The 12,167-nt window shown below is 48.2% G+C and overlaps 1 protein-coding gene across 19 annotated transcripts in view; it reads left to right on the forward strand.

Moving 5' to 3' along the window:
* The first annotated feature begins 509 nt into the window (after window positions 1–509).
* Window positions 510–12,167, forward strand: part of CLASP1 (cytoplasmic linker associated protein 1) — a 188,751-nt gene continuing 177,093 nt past the window's right edge. For 15 of the 19 annotated variants that reach the window (XM_069780993.1, XM_069780994.1, XM_069780995.1 and 12 more), the window contains exon 1: window positions 510–634. The gene's annotated coding sequence lies outside the window, so the exon portion shown is untranslated. Of the gene's footprint in view, window positions 635–1,210; window positions 1,387–12,167 lie in introns of those variants that run through there. The other 4 variants (XM_069781005.1, XM_069781006.1, XM_069781007.1 and 1 more) reach the window with 2 other exon arrangements.

Below are 12,167 nucleotides of genomic sequence, written 5' to 3' on the forward strand. Positions count from 1 at the left end.
TCTCAAAACATCGAAGCTTCTCACAAGTTGGGCCCACCAGCCAGGAGCAGTGTACTCCCTGAAGCCTTCTGCCGGGGCAGATCAGTCGGGACGCGGTTCTGAGCCTCCCCGTGCCCCGCTATGGCTAGAAAGACGTTTGCCTGCCTTCTCACAGCAAACCGCCCGGCGGCCCCGTCAGCCCCAACGGCTCCCGCCGCGCGGGCGGCGTCGCCATGGCGACCGAGCCCGCCCGTAACGGCCGCGGCGGGGCGCTGCCGCCCGCGCGCACGCGCACCGCGTACACTGACCTCACCGCATCAGTGCCGGGGGGGGGCTTCCCCCCCAACCTACCATAGAGAACCGCGGGAGGCACGTTTTCTCTAGCCTTCGCCCCACACTCTATGGTACGTGCTGGGCGGGGGAGTGTGTATGCGCATCCTTGCGCGCATGCGTGCTGCTGGCCCGGGAGCCTTCTAGAGGCGCGGGGCGGTGACGCGCCGGCGTGGAGGGGGTGCGGGTGGCGCATGCGCGCTGGCTCCCATTCTTCCCGTGGCAGCGGGGCGGGCGCAGCCATGCAGCGCAGCGGGCGCCGCCGCCGGCACTGACCGCCGTCCGGCCCCCGCCCCGCCGCCGCCTCCCGCGCCGCGCCCGACAGGTAGCGCCTGCGCCGGTACCGCGCCGGGCGGGGAGGGCCGGGCCGCCGCACCGGGGCGGGGGAGAGGGAGGGAGGGAGCAGCGCGGCCGGGGGCTTTGTGTGGTGCCGCCGCTGGGTGACGGCGGGGAGCGCGGCCGTGAGGGGAGGGGGGCGGGGCGGGGTGGGGTGGGGTGGGGTGGGGTGGGCGCCGCCGGGGCCGGCCCGCCCGCCGCACCGGGCGGGAGCGCAGCTCCGCGTCGCCCGGCGGTGTGGTTTGTCGGCGGGGAGGGGAGGGGAGGGACGGTCCGGCGGCGTAACGGCCGCAGCAGGAGCCGGGGGCTGCCGGGGCCTAACGGCTGGCGCGGAGGCGCCCCTCGGCCTCCCCGCCCCTGGGGGCCGCTGGGCGCGGGCAGCCCGCCGGGGCTGCGGGGGGTCAGCGAGCCGCGGGGGGCGGCCGGCCACGGCTCCCCCTCGGGGGCGGCGGCGCGGGCTCCTCTGCGGGCAGGGCTTGGGGCCGTGCCGCCCGGCGGGAGCGGGGCCGCCGAGCAGCGGCCGTGCGGAGGCAGCGGGGGGCCAGCCGGCCCTGTGGCGGGGGGAGGCGGCGGTGCTCGGGCGGTCGCAGGGCAGAGGCCCCTCGGAGGGTCCCCGCTCGTACGGACGCTTGGTCGGCGACGGGAGGAGAAGTGCGGCCGCGTCGCGTTCGCTCAGCGGTGCAGGATTATGATAATAACGTCTCGAGGCTGCTGTATTTTTAAAACCATCTTGTGGTTTGGGTGGGTTCAGCTCTTGCATTTGGCCCTTTTGTGCACGTGCCGTGCTTTACTTCGTTTATTTCTAGCAAAATTTTTAACGCAGGTTGGGTGAGGGCTGGAAGCTTGTGCCTATACAAAGGGGTGGATCGTCATTAGACAAATGCTGCAAAAATGCTTCGGAGAGATGCGGGATCTAAGTAAATAAAATGCAGTTATTTGTCAGTATGTTTATGCAGGCCTGTGTGGGCTATGCTTAAGGTATTTTAAAGGTAAGTATCCTCAGGTATCTGTGAGGAAGGTAAAAGCTGCTTCTTTCCCCACCCCCCTGCACAGCTTCTTGAGAAAGAGGTGGGAAACTGAGGCAGGCTGACAAGCTCGAGATTGTATGGGAAGCCTGTGGTGGAGTAGAGCAGAGACTTCCCAGGTGTGAGGGTTGTTCTCATCAGGAGATCTCTCTGTCCCTTGCAGACTTAGTTCATAAGTCAGTGTTTAGTAAAGGAGGCGAGGGTTAAGCAAAGAAGTGTGTGCCAAGCCGGTGTTGGTAGGGAAGAGATATGCTTTCCACCCCAGTGCTTGTGCCAGCATCTCAGGCCATACTTTGGAGTCCATTTTGACGCTGAGTACTGCAGACCGTTTCTCTGCATCTTTTTGAGCAGTTGCATCTCCGTTGCATGCTCCTCTTGATGCCACCTAGGTGCTGTTGAAGACAAACGGAAGTATTGCTGCTTGATACCTGATGACACCTGAAGTCCACCATTTAGATCGGTAGTTCTCAAATTAGATCTTCCAAAGGCATTAGAAGTGCAAGTGTTTGCTTCTGTGTGGGATTCTGAACGGGCTTTAAAAGAGGTTTGCAACTGGAGAAGGGGGCTGCAGCTGGATATGTTTGAGAGCTTCCAGTAGTGGTGAGCTTTTGCTAGAGCAAAGAACTACACCAAGTGCGGGATGGAACTGCAGTACTGTCATACTCAGGGTCTTCCTTATCATGGCAGCGTAGCTTGCTGTGTGGAACAAGCCTTTGTGCTGCAGTCCTGGGCTTGGCAAAGTCCAGCTTTTGCTTGTTTTCTCTGTTGAACCCTGCCAGTGGGACTGAAGCCTGGAAGTTACAAGAGGGACAGAGTAATGACTACCATAGGTGATCCTCTCTGTATTTTAGTCACACTTGTTTCGTTTTTTAAAAAATTGCTGCCAGCATAAATGGATTTTTTTTTCACACTGATGCCTGCAACATTTTTGTGAAGTCCTTGGAAATGATCAGACAGCTTCAAAAGTTTGTTTCAAGAAGAAAAATACCATGAAGTTAAACACTTTGGCCTTGCTTCACTTGGCTGATAATACACAGTGCTAAAAGTGAGGCAGCAGCATGCTTGGGGGATGGAAAAGTTTCTCTAGTTTGTGTGACGTTCCCTAGAGGGACAATTGCAGAGAGCGCCTATGATCAAATGAGCTAGTTGTCCAGTCATCTTCGAAGTTCTGTAGGAATCTTAAATCTGAGCTACAACTTAAGTATTATGAAAAACCAGATATTTAAACAGAAAAACTCAAACTGAAATGATTTATGTGTTTCTCCCATATGTTAGTGAATCCTTCCCTATCCATCAGGCAATTTGGTTGGCGCTGTTGCTTGTTAGAGGATGAGAGCTGACAGCAAGTCTGGCCACTTCTGTAGTGATTTAGAACATGAGGAGCTAGATCTTGCCTTCAACAAGAAGTGTGAAAGAGGCTGGACATAAAATGTTCAAATGGATAAAGTAATGACCTCCCCTGCGTGTACCTCCCCATTTCAACATACATGCAGATTTTTGTGAGAGTAATGTGGCTTTGAAGCTTGTGGACTGCCATTATGGGGACCATTCTGGCCTCAGATGACTTTGGATCAGGCTTGTGTGTCACCCTGAGTCTCTCATTATCTTGGGCCTTGCCTAGACTAGGGCTGGAAATCTTGTTGGTGTGCCTCTGAATCGGGCTTGCTGCTGTTAACGCCTCCTCGGCTGGCAGTTGTAATTGAAGCTTCCTCCTGGATGCTGACAGTGCCAGTGCACCTTCGAACAGTGCTCACCAATGCATTAAAGAAAATGCTGGCAAGTATATAAAGGTCTCTCAGCTGAGTGAGTAAAATAGACTGGTTTTGTCTATTAATTTCTAAGTTTGCATTGCATGTTTCTTTAGACCTCCCTCAGTGTTTTGGATATTTGTCTATTGGACCAACATGTTATCAGTCATCAAAGCCGTCTGAAAGCCTGATGTGAGTTAGTTAAGAGCTTTGTGCAGCAGGATACTGAAGAGCTAAACACACGCAAGTTCCTTGGCATTCTGTGCTGCACTAGTGTTTGGCTCTGTCATAAACATGAGAGATCACTTTCTCCTCTCTTTGGCAGCACTAGCACTCTTGCACAAAAAAAACCCCCAAACCCAAATGAACTGGATGGAGTTGTAACTGTTCAAGTTTTAGGAGGGCAACAAATGGATTTTGTGGTCTGAGAGGGCCCAGGTGCTCTCCAAGAGGTTTGATCTCAATTCATGGTTAGTGTTTGAGTTCATCTGGTTTCCTGTTCTGTCACTTAATCAAATCTCTGCACGTTTGGCTCTGCAAGGAGGGAGATGTCCATTCTGCTTCTAGAAACAATATGCCAAGTAGGAGCAGCAAAATTAATTGTTAGAAAAGCGCCATCATCATTAGTTTATTGGAAGTGAGTGGGCAGATTTAAAAATCTCTAATTTGTTTCCCCTGCCAGCAAAATAATAGGATAAACAGCCTAACCAGGCCAGTCCCTGGTGCAGCGTTTCTGTGTTTCAGGTTTAAGCTGGGGCCCTCTCTGTACTTTGCTTGTAGATGCTTTAGATTCCAAGATATTTCAGAAACCCAAATTGAACCAATGATGATTGCTGAGGCAAAGATCTGATCAAAATGGAGTCAGATTCTGACCTGTGTTTCAAAGTGATACTGAGCAGAAGGGAGGAATTGCGGGTGTGTCTCTCTGCCTGTTACATTGCAGGTGGTTTCTTAGCCCAGCAGCCTTTTAACTGCACTAGAGTTCAGCCAAATTCATGGTATTGTCAAACAAAAACCCCTTTCTGCTCCTCATTGTCCTGTGCTCCCTCCACCCACTGTTTTATAAATCTTAGGCGTAGTGGTGGCTTTCTGCAATCCCTTGCTGCCTGTGGTGAGGGATTTCTTTGGCCATCCGCTCATGTGTGGTTGCAAATGCCAGGCTGAATAAAATCTGCTTATGCCTGAGCGTAGAGGCTAACCCTCCTTCTCCTCCCTGGAGCTGAACTGGTCCTAGGTGCTGGTTTCTGCTGGCCCCTGTCAGCAGTTGAAATCCAACTGCTACTGAGAGTTCTCCTGTCCTTGGCCAACAGTTTCCATGAGGGCTGGCAGCCCTGGAGAACAGGGGTAGGCAAAGGGCCCTATTTTGTCATGCAGACAAGTTTGTGTTTAGAGTCAAGGAGGAAGAGATGGACATTAGCTGGGAAGCTTGAAGAGAGACCAAGAAAATAAACTTTTTCCAAAACTGTTGACTTACAAACTGCTGCTATTGCATCCCACAGCCAGTCTGTTATAGGCTCCTACCCGAGTTCCTGTCTTGTTCAGTTTTGGGTGTCTGACTGGTTTTCATACTGGCAGCATCTTGGCCAGACTTCTTGTCACAAGTATGCGTGTAAATCATTGTCTTAGAATTGGAGGTGCTTTTGTCTGTGACTATAGTAGTTGTTATCAGGTGCTGGAGCGTGTCCAGAGAAGGGCAACCAAGTTGGTGAGGGGCCTGGAGCACAACTCTTATAAGGAGCAGCTGAGGGAACTGGGGTTGTTTAGTCTGGAGAAAAGGAGGCTGAGAGGAGACCTTATTGTTCTCTACAACTACCTGAAAGCAGATTGTAGTGAAGTGGATACTGGTCTCTTCTGTCAGGTAGCTGGAGATAGGACGAGAGGAAATGGCCCCAAGTTGCGGCAGGGGAGGTTTAGATTGGATATTAGGAAAAATTTCTTTACTGAAAGGGTTGTCAGGTATTGGAACAGACTGCCCAGGGAAGTGGTTGAGTCACCATCCTTGGAGGTATTAAAAATGTGCGTAGACAAGGCACTTCAGGACATGGTTTAGTGGGCATGGTTGATGGTTGGACTCGACGATCTTAAAGGTCTTTTCCAACCTAAAAGATTCTACAATTCTGTCTGCTTACCTGCATGAGGTTCTTCTGTGAGTGAACTTATTTGAGGTGTAGACTGCATGGAGTGTGGTTTTTTTCCCTTCTTTACTCCCACATCACTCGCATTTTGTTAAGATTGTCTAAAATACATGTGTATGTTTTGAGAAAATGATGTGGGGTGCAGAGGGAAGAAATCTTACTGAAAGGTGCTTAGTTGGACACTCAGTGTCCCTTGAGGGCTTGTACCCAAGGTCTGATCTTGTGCATTGTTTTTCCATTCCAACCTGTCATTTTTCTACTAGCACTTGTCTCTCAAGTACTTCCTTCCAGGGTAGTTCTGGCTTGGGCTTGTACACAAAAACCTACTTACTTCTCCCGTATCACTAGCCAGTTATACATCAGTAGGAATAACAAGGTCCTGGAAGATTTTTTGAGTATGGAATTTATATCAAACCCACTGATCTCTTTAAATTATGCTGATCTTGTACCAGCATGTGGTGGTATGGGTTTTTTCTTTCCCCAAGGTGTTATCTCGCCCTCAGTTCCCACTACCACTGGAGACTTGCTTTGCAGTGGCTTTGGGGAAAGGCACTGAATTTCTACCCCATTCCTGCCTGTACAATAGGAGGTTCTTGGTATTCTCCTATCTTTTTCTTCAACTGATGTAACTTAAGAGATGCTTTCTATCTTCAGGATGGGATAAATTAGTGATCTTAGCCTAAGGGACTTCATCTATTGCAATACAAACAGATGACAAGATTCAGATGTGTGCTGTGAAGCCACTTGTCCTGCTAGCAATCTGGCAAGCGATGGGCCACCCTGCTCTAATTCTCAGTAGTGTTCTACTTCCAAACCTTGCTAAGCATTTTACCCACATGAAGCTACAGGTGCAAGTCTGTACTTTTCCTTTTCTTCCCATGTTTTTCCAGATCATCCAATATTGCTGCTGGACTGGGGAGGGATTAGGATGTGACTCTGGAAAGTTTTGTCCTGCACTCCTAGTTGCAGTAGGAAGGGGGCTGGACATCACCTCCGTTCTTCTGGGATGCATCACCACAGCCCCTCGGGGGACCTTGTGCACCCTTGGCTCTGAGACCTTGCAGAGCTGGAAGTCACAGGGAGTCAGTGCTGTATGGTTTGTTGGCCAGGGTCCCACAGGTGTCAGACCTGGAGTCTGTAGACTCTAAAGGTAAGGTTAGATCTCTAGAATGAGGGAGAGAAAGGATATCTTTGTACACACAAACCCACAACTTAGGTACTGTTTACAGGGTAAAGTGTCATGAGGATAGCTTCTTGTTGTTGTTCCCCCCTGCCCCCTCCGCCCCTCCCCGTGGTCCAGCAGGCCCCTAATAAATTGCTTGTAGTGTGATACCTTGGAACCATGAACTGAGATGCCTACAAGAGGGGGTCACACAGAGCAGCTCCTAACATTACAGGATTTTAATCTGCATCTCGGTGCTCAAACTGTTAAAAAGAAAGGAGACCTTGAAAGCTCATTCTAGACTTGTCCTTGGTCTCAGGCAAAGTTAAAACCAAACTAATTTCAGCGAGGGGTTGTATTAGAGAAACAAAGTATGTTAAAGCTCATCTAATTTTCTACCCTACTCTTGAAGGGTTACTCCCATTCTGCAAAGTGGTTCCATTATTGTAGGGTACTGGGGTCTCATTGAGGCATTGAGGTGACCTGCAAGTCATCTTGATTTGGTGCAGCTTCATTACTGTGGAGATTTTTTGAAGATTGATGCCTTGCTGAAATCGGTGGCTCTGTATGAGGTGTTTGGTTACCGAGGCAGCGATGCAAGCCTTTAGCAGAGGCGTAAGAATTCCTGTTAACTGAAGCTTCTCTCTCATCTTACCCAGGGTAGGGTAATGTAACTTTGACAGCTAGCATCTGTCCTAGAAGGATTGGTGGGGGTCTAGAAGGCCTTAGCTTAAGCCCTGGAAATCTTTCAGCTGTCTTCATTCTAGAAATCTGCTTGTTTTCCTCATGGCAGTGAAGTTGTGCCCTGGTGTAGATTGGTAACTGTCTGTACTTTAAACTTGAACCCCTTAATAGACTCCAAGCAAGTTTGAAGAACCAGCTAATATTTAGCAGAGTCCTAGCAAGCCTTCAGCCAGACATGGTTCTTTTGAGGGTGAACTGCCTGCAACAGTAGGGAGTTTTACAAATGCTTCCTTACTGTGGCTGGTGCTGTGGGAGGAGGAAGAAACCCTCTGTTGCAGACCTAATCACAATTCCAGCAAGGAAGCTGCATCTACATAGGCAGTGCTTTGCTTATCAGCGAGGCTGTACTGGTGAGTACTAGAGGTGTGCTGGCTACTCTGTCTGAAGACAGTTAAACTTACTGTATAGGGGGTGTGGAAGGAGTCTTTGCATCAAATGCAGTCAAGAGACAGTGCACTGAGGTAAGCACAGGGCTGTCATGTCAGCTAATTAGAAAAGCATGAGTTGTCATGCTGGAAATCTAAGATAACCATCTTTGGATTAGGGGGAGGCTCAACTGCAAGGTAACAATAATTACTGATTTAAAACAATCACAGTGATTGTGCAATATTCCTGGGCACTAAAGAAACATTATTGCCTACTTATGGAGGCAGGTCAACAGAAGGGAGAGCATATCTGTCAGTGGCTGGGTGGCTGTCTCTTGTGAACTGCCTTTGGCTCCAGAAAAAGGTTGTTTTCTTCTTCAAGTAGGACACTTGATGTTTTACTTGCCACCTCATTCTCTCAGAGGGTTTGAACAACTAAGAATACTTTGAGCTTAGAGACTGTCAGTACAGCTGCTTTGTCCACTGCTACTTGCACATGGAGGGTAGAGTAGATTGAGTGCTTAGTGAGTGTCGTACTTTGTAAAGGCCTGATACCAAATCTCCTCTGGGCAGGGGGTAGCTGCACTGTTTGGGGCAAAAATAGAGGAGAATGAGTGGACAGAGGGGTTGAGAGTTTCCACCCTTTGTGCAGAGCTGCAGTTTGACACTGCCTTGCTGATGAAGTGTCCATTTGGTCTTTGCAGTATGTGATTTCTAGGTGCTGTTCTAATTGCTCTGAACTCCTTGCCCGAGGGGCCTTGGCTGGCAAACCCAATAGTTAAGTATTTACGCTGCCCACCTTCCAGTAGCGGTGAACTACTTGCAGGTCTGATGCCTGGTAGCTTTTATACTTAAAAAATTGCTGGACTTGACTAGGGTGGAGATCTCCTGAAGGAGGAGTTCTTTGTTGTGGAAGGTCAAGGTTCAAGGACATGTCTGTCTAATGTACCTTGAACTAATTTTAAACTGAAGTTGGTATGCAGTTAGGTCCTGAGACCTGTGAAGAAGGAGGGTTGCTGGTACAACTGTGTTGCTGTGTTATTTCTACAACTGCTAGGCTACAACTAACCACATATCGGGCGGGGCGGGGGGGGGGAAACACCAAAGAAGTGTTGCCACGTTTACAAGTTGTTGGCAAGTTTCCTGGCTGGAAGCAGGTACAGAGGTACCTTCAGGAAGGTGACTAGAAAGGCCTGGTTATTGAGTGGCCCTGGCTTTTGTGTCCAGTGATCGTGGCTGGCAGCAATATTTTGTCTCTCTGCAAACTTGTGTGTTGAGTTAGCTGTGTTAGAGCAGTTAACTGGGGAGGTTGTGGACTGCACTGGTTGGTTGGTAAATGAAGATGACTGTGAAACGTGACAAAGATGATAACCTGATGACTAGAGCAGAAGAGAGTGGAGCATAATTTTTAAAGTCAAATAGTGATGTTGGAAGAGGTCCTAAGTATAGACAAGCCCCCGGGAGAGTAGTATTGCATTCTTTACACTTCAGGTTTCCTTCCTCATTGCAAGAGGAAGAAGATTTAAAATTTCTTGTAAAGTTATCCTAAGATAAAGTCTTAGGTGAGAATTGCAAATAATGCAGTTTCACTTAGTCTGGGGTCAGTGGGGTTCTCCTAAGCACTGAAAAAAGTTCATTGGCTTATGTACTCAGTTTAATGTTGCCACAGCATCTTAGGTAACAAGTATTTCCTTTATATATATTACTGTTTGGATTGACTTATTCTATGTGCTGAGCCAGTTGCTTTGCTGTGAATTGTACCAGCTTTTATGGTGTTATGGTCGTAGTATCTAGGATGAGTAACTTTGGGCTATTCAATCTTTGTCAGCTTTCTCCTTTAAATTCATCATTTTGAGCTCCAAGCTGGCGTTAAACTTAATCTTCCCTAGTGGCTTTCTGCTGGATAGCTCTTGATGGAAAATTTAGGTGTTACTGGCAGAGGTTTTGACTAAGCACATAGTTTTGATGGCTTATTAGTGAAAGAGGGAACTCTGTTTTTGCAGTGACAGAGCTGTGGTGGTGGGGAGAATATTTTTTTTTCTCTTGGATTATCTTGTCTACATGTTGACATTCAGATGTAGCCTAGCCTGTCTTCTTGCATGCAAACCACAAGCCTAGCAGGAAGATTGGAGAAAACCCTTGAATTGGAGCCTATATTCGCAACCCTTCTCAAAACTTGGAGGAGCTCCAAAGACAGGACCTGTGCCACTTATTTGTTAGTTTTGACTTCTGCATGACTGTGCTTCTGTGGGAAGAGGCTGTACTGAAAATCCTAGTCCTAAGTTGTTTGTATCTTGTAACACTGGCTACTTGAAAACTATGGCATTTAAATTCTGCAGGAACAGAAATGGACCACTGGGACTGAGACTGTGGCTTTGTGTTTTCCAAAGCTTGTTATGTGGGGAGCATCTGCCCAGTTGATTTCAAACTTGATGGGGTATAGCAGCCATATGCTTCATTGCCTGGGAGGGTAATTTTTTGTCAGCTTGGGTCTTGGTTTTCTCAGGTGGTATTTTTTCCACTTCCTTCTGTGAGGAAGAGGGGAGTCAACAGACTTCCTAACATGTGTGGAAAAGCTCTTTTTTTTTTTTTTGTAGTTAAAAAAAGTGCAACTTAAACACCTGTTGGCTGGTAGACGCAAGCCAGCCTGAGCCTTTCCTCTTGGCTTACTGTTTTCCCCAGGATTCAAAGGTATTTCTGGCTCTTCTCCCCTGTATGCATTTGATGGTGGTGCCGTAATGTATAGTGGATCTTCTTTAGACTACAATCCTCAAGATTATGACACAAATCTGATCTTCTATAGTGCACCATAATTTTTATCCTGTGCCTTTTTTCACATGTTTAAAACATGAGGAACTCAAAAATAATTTGTTTATATTAGTTTGCTTAAAAGATTGTTTCTGTCCTTGTAGGCAAAGGCTTACAAACTCTTAAATGAAAACCACATAGAAGAAAGACTTGAAACTTTGAATGTTCCTTTCTCATGGCAGTATGGCCAGCTAATGGTTTCTTGGATGTGTTGGGACTTGTCTATGTGTGAAGTTAATAAAAAATGGCTATTCTGTGGTAACTAACAGTCATTTACACCCTCCTGTAATCTGAATTTTCAAGTTTAAACAAGTTCCACATTTCCATTTTAAAACCAATTAGGGGACTTTCTTCACCATGTTATATCCAGCTTAACAGAAGAATCCCCTTCTGAACAAGTGTGCAGCTTCTGGAGTCCAGAAGCAAACCACACAGCTAACTTGAAAGGTTTCAGCTAGAACATGGTAGCTGCTAAATATTACTTACCTGCCCTTTCTCTAGTAGCTCTCTGCTAGTGAGGTGTCCAGTGAAATGCTGCCCTACTGTGTGAAAACCCTTCTGTTAGATGCTTAGATTCCTGTATGTAATACTGTCTCACAACTGGAGTACCTGCAGCAAGGAGCAAGACCAACCCATGCTAGAGGGCAGGGCAGGAGCTAATGTTCAAAGGTACAGACAGGGAGACTCAGAGGAAAACTTCTGCTGCGCTTTTATGATTGCTTGAAGTAGCCCTGTTTTTTTTTGCCTGTGCTGCCATGGGTAGTTGGAGCCATGTCATGAACCATTTTGGCTGAGGATGGGAAAGCTCAGAGCACTGCTTTTGTGCTAAACTGAAACAAGTGAGAAACTGTAGCTGCAGCAATAAGAAAAGGCATGGCTTTCCTCTAGTTTGGAACCAATGTGTCCCTTTCAGAAAGAAAAAAGGCATTGGTCTAAGAGTATTGATGGGAGTGGTATTGACAGTTCTAGAATCTGAAGTCAAATCACTCTTGAAGTGACTTGAAGCAAAGTGGTGAGAGTTTGGTATGTTTAGACAGTTCAGATTGGGGTAGTGGTCACTAGCAGTAAGCCATCATGGCACTAATTTAAAACCCTAGGTGCTGTGTGTGCAGCTGCAGCTAATGCTTCCTTGCTGCTCTGGGGGGTGAGCTTTTGCTGGTGAGGAGGGAGTTAAGTCTACAGGCACAAACAATCCCTTCTGGCTGATGGTAGGATTTGCCAGGCAGTTGGCTGAGGTGAGTCCCTGGATGTACAGAACCAGTTTTGATCGATGTCAGCCAGTGGGGATTTGAACTGGCTGCCTGGAACAGAGGGACCTGCTCTCTGGTGACTCCTCCTGCCTGATGAATAAGCAGTGCAGGCGGCTGGGACATGTCTGGCAGCCCTTGTAGGGTTAGGGAAGCTCAAGACCACAAGCCTCTGTGCTGCATCTGGATGCTATGCGTGGTGTTGGTGAGATGTGGCAGTTTGCATGTCTGGCCAAGGAGGACGGAGGTGAGATAATGAACTGAAATAGTCTGCTGTGTGAGGTGTGC

The sequence above is a fragment of the Haliaeetus albicilla genome, chromosome 4 (genome assembly GCF_947461875.1).
Source record: "Haliaeetus albicilla chromosome 4, bHalAlb1.1, whole genome shotgun sequence".
NCBI classification, from domain to species: Eukaryota; Metazoa; Chordata; class Aves; order Accipitriformes; family Accipitridae; genus Haliaeetus; species Haliaeetus albicilla.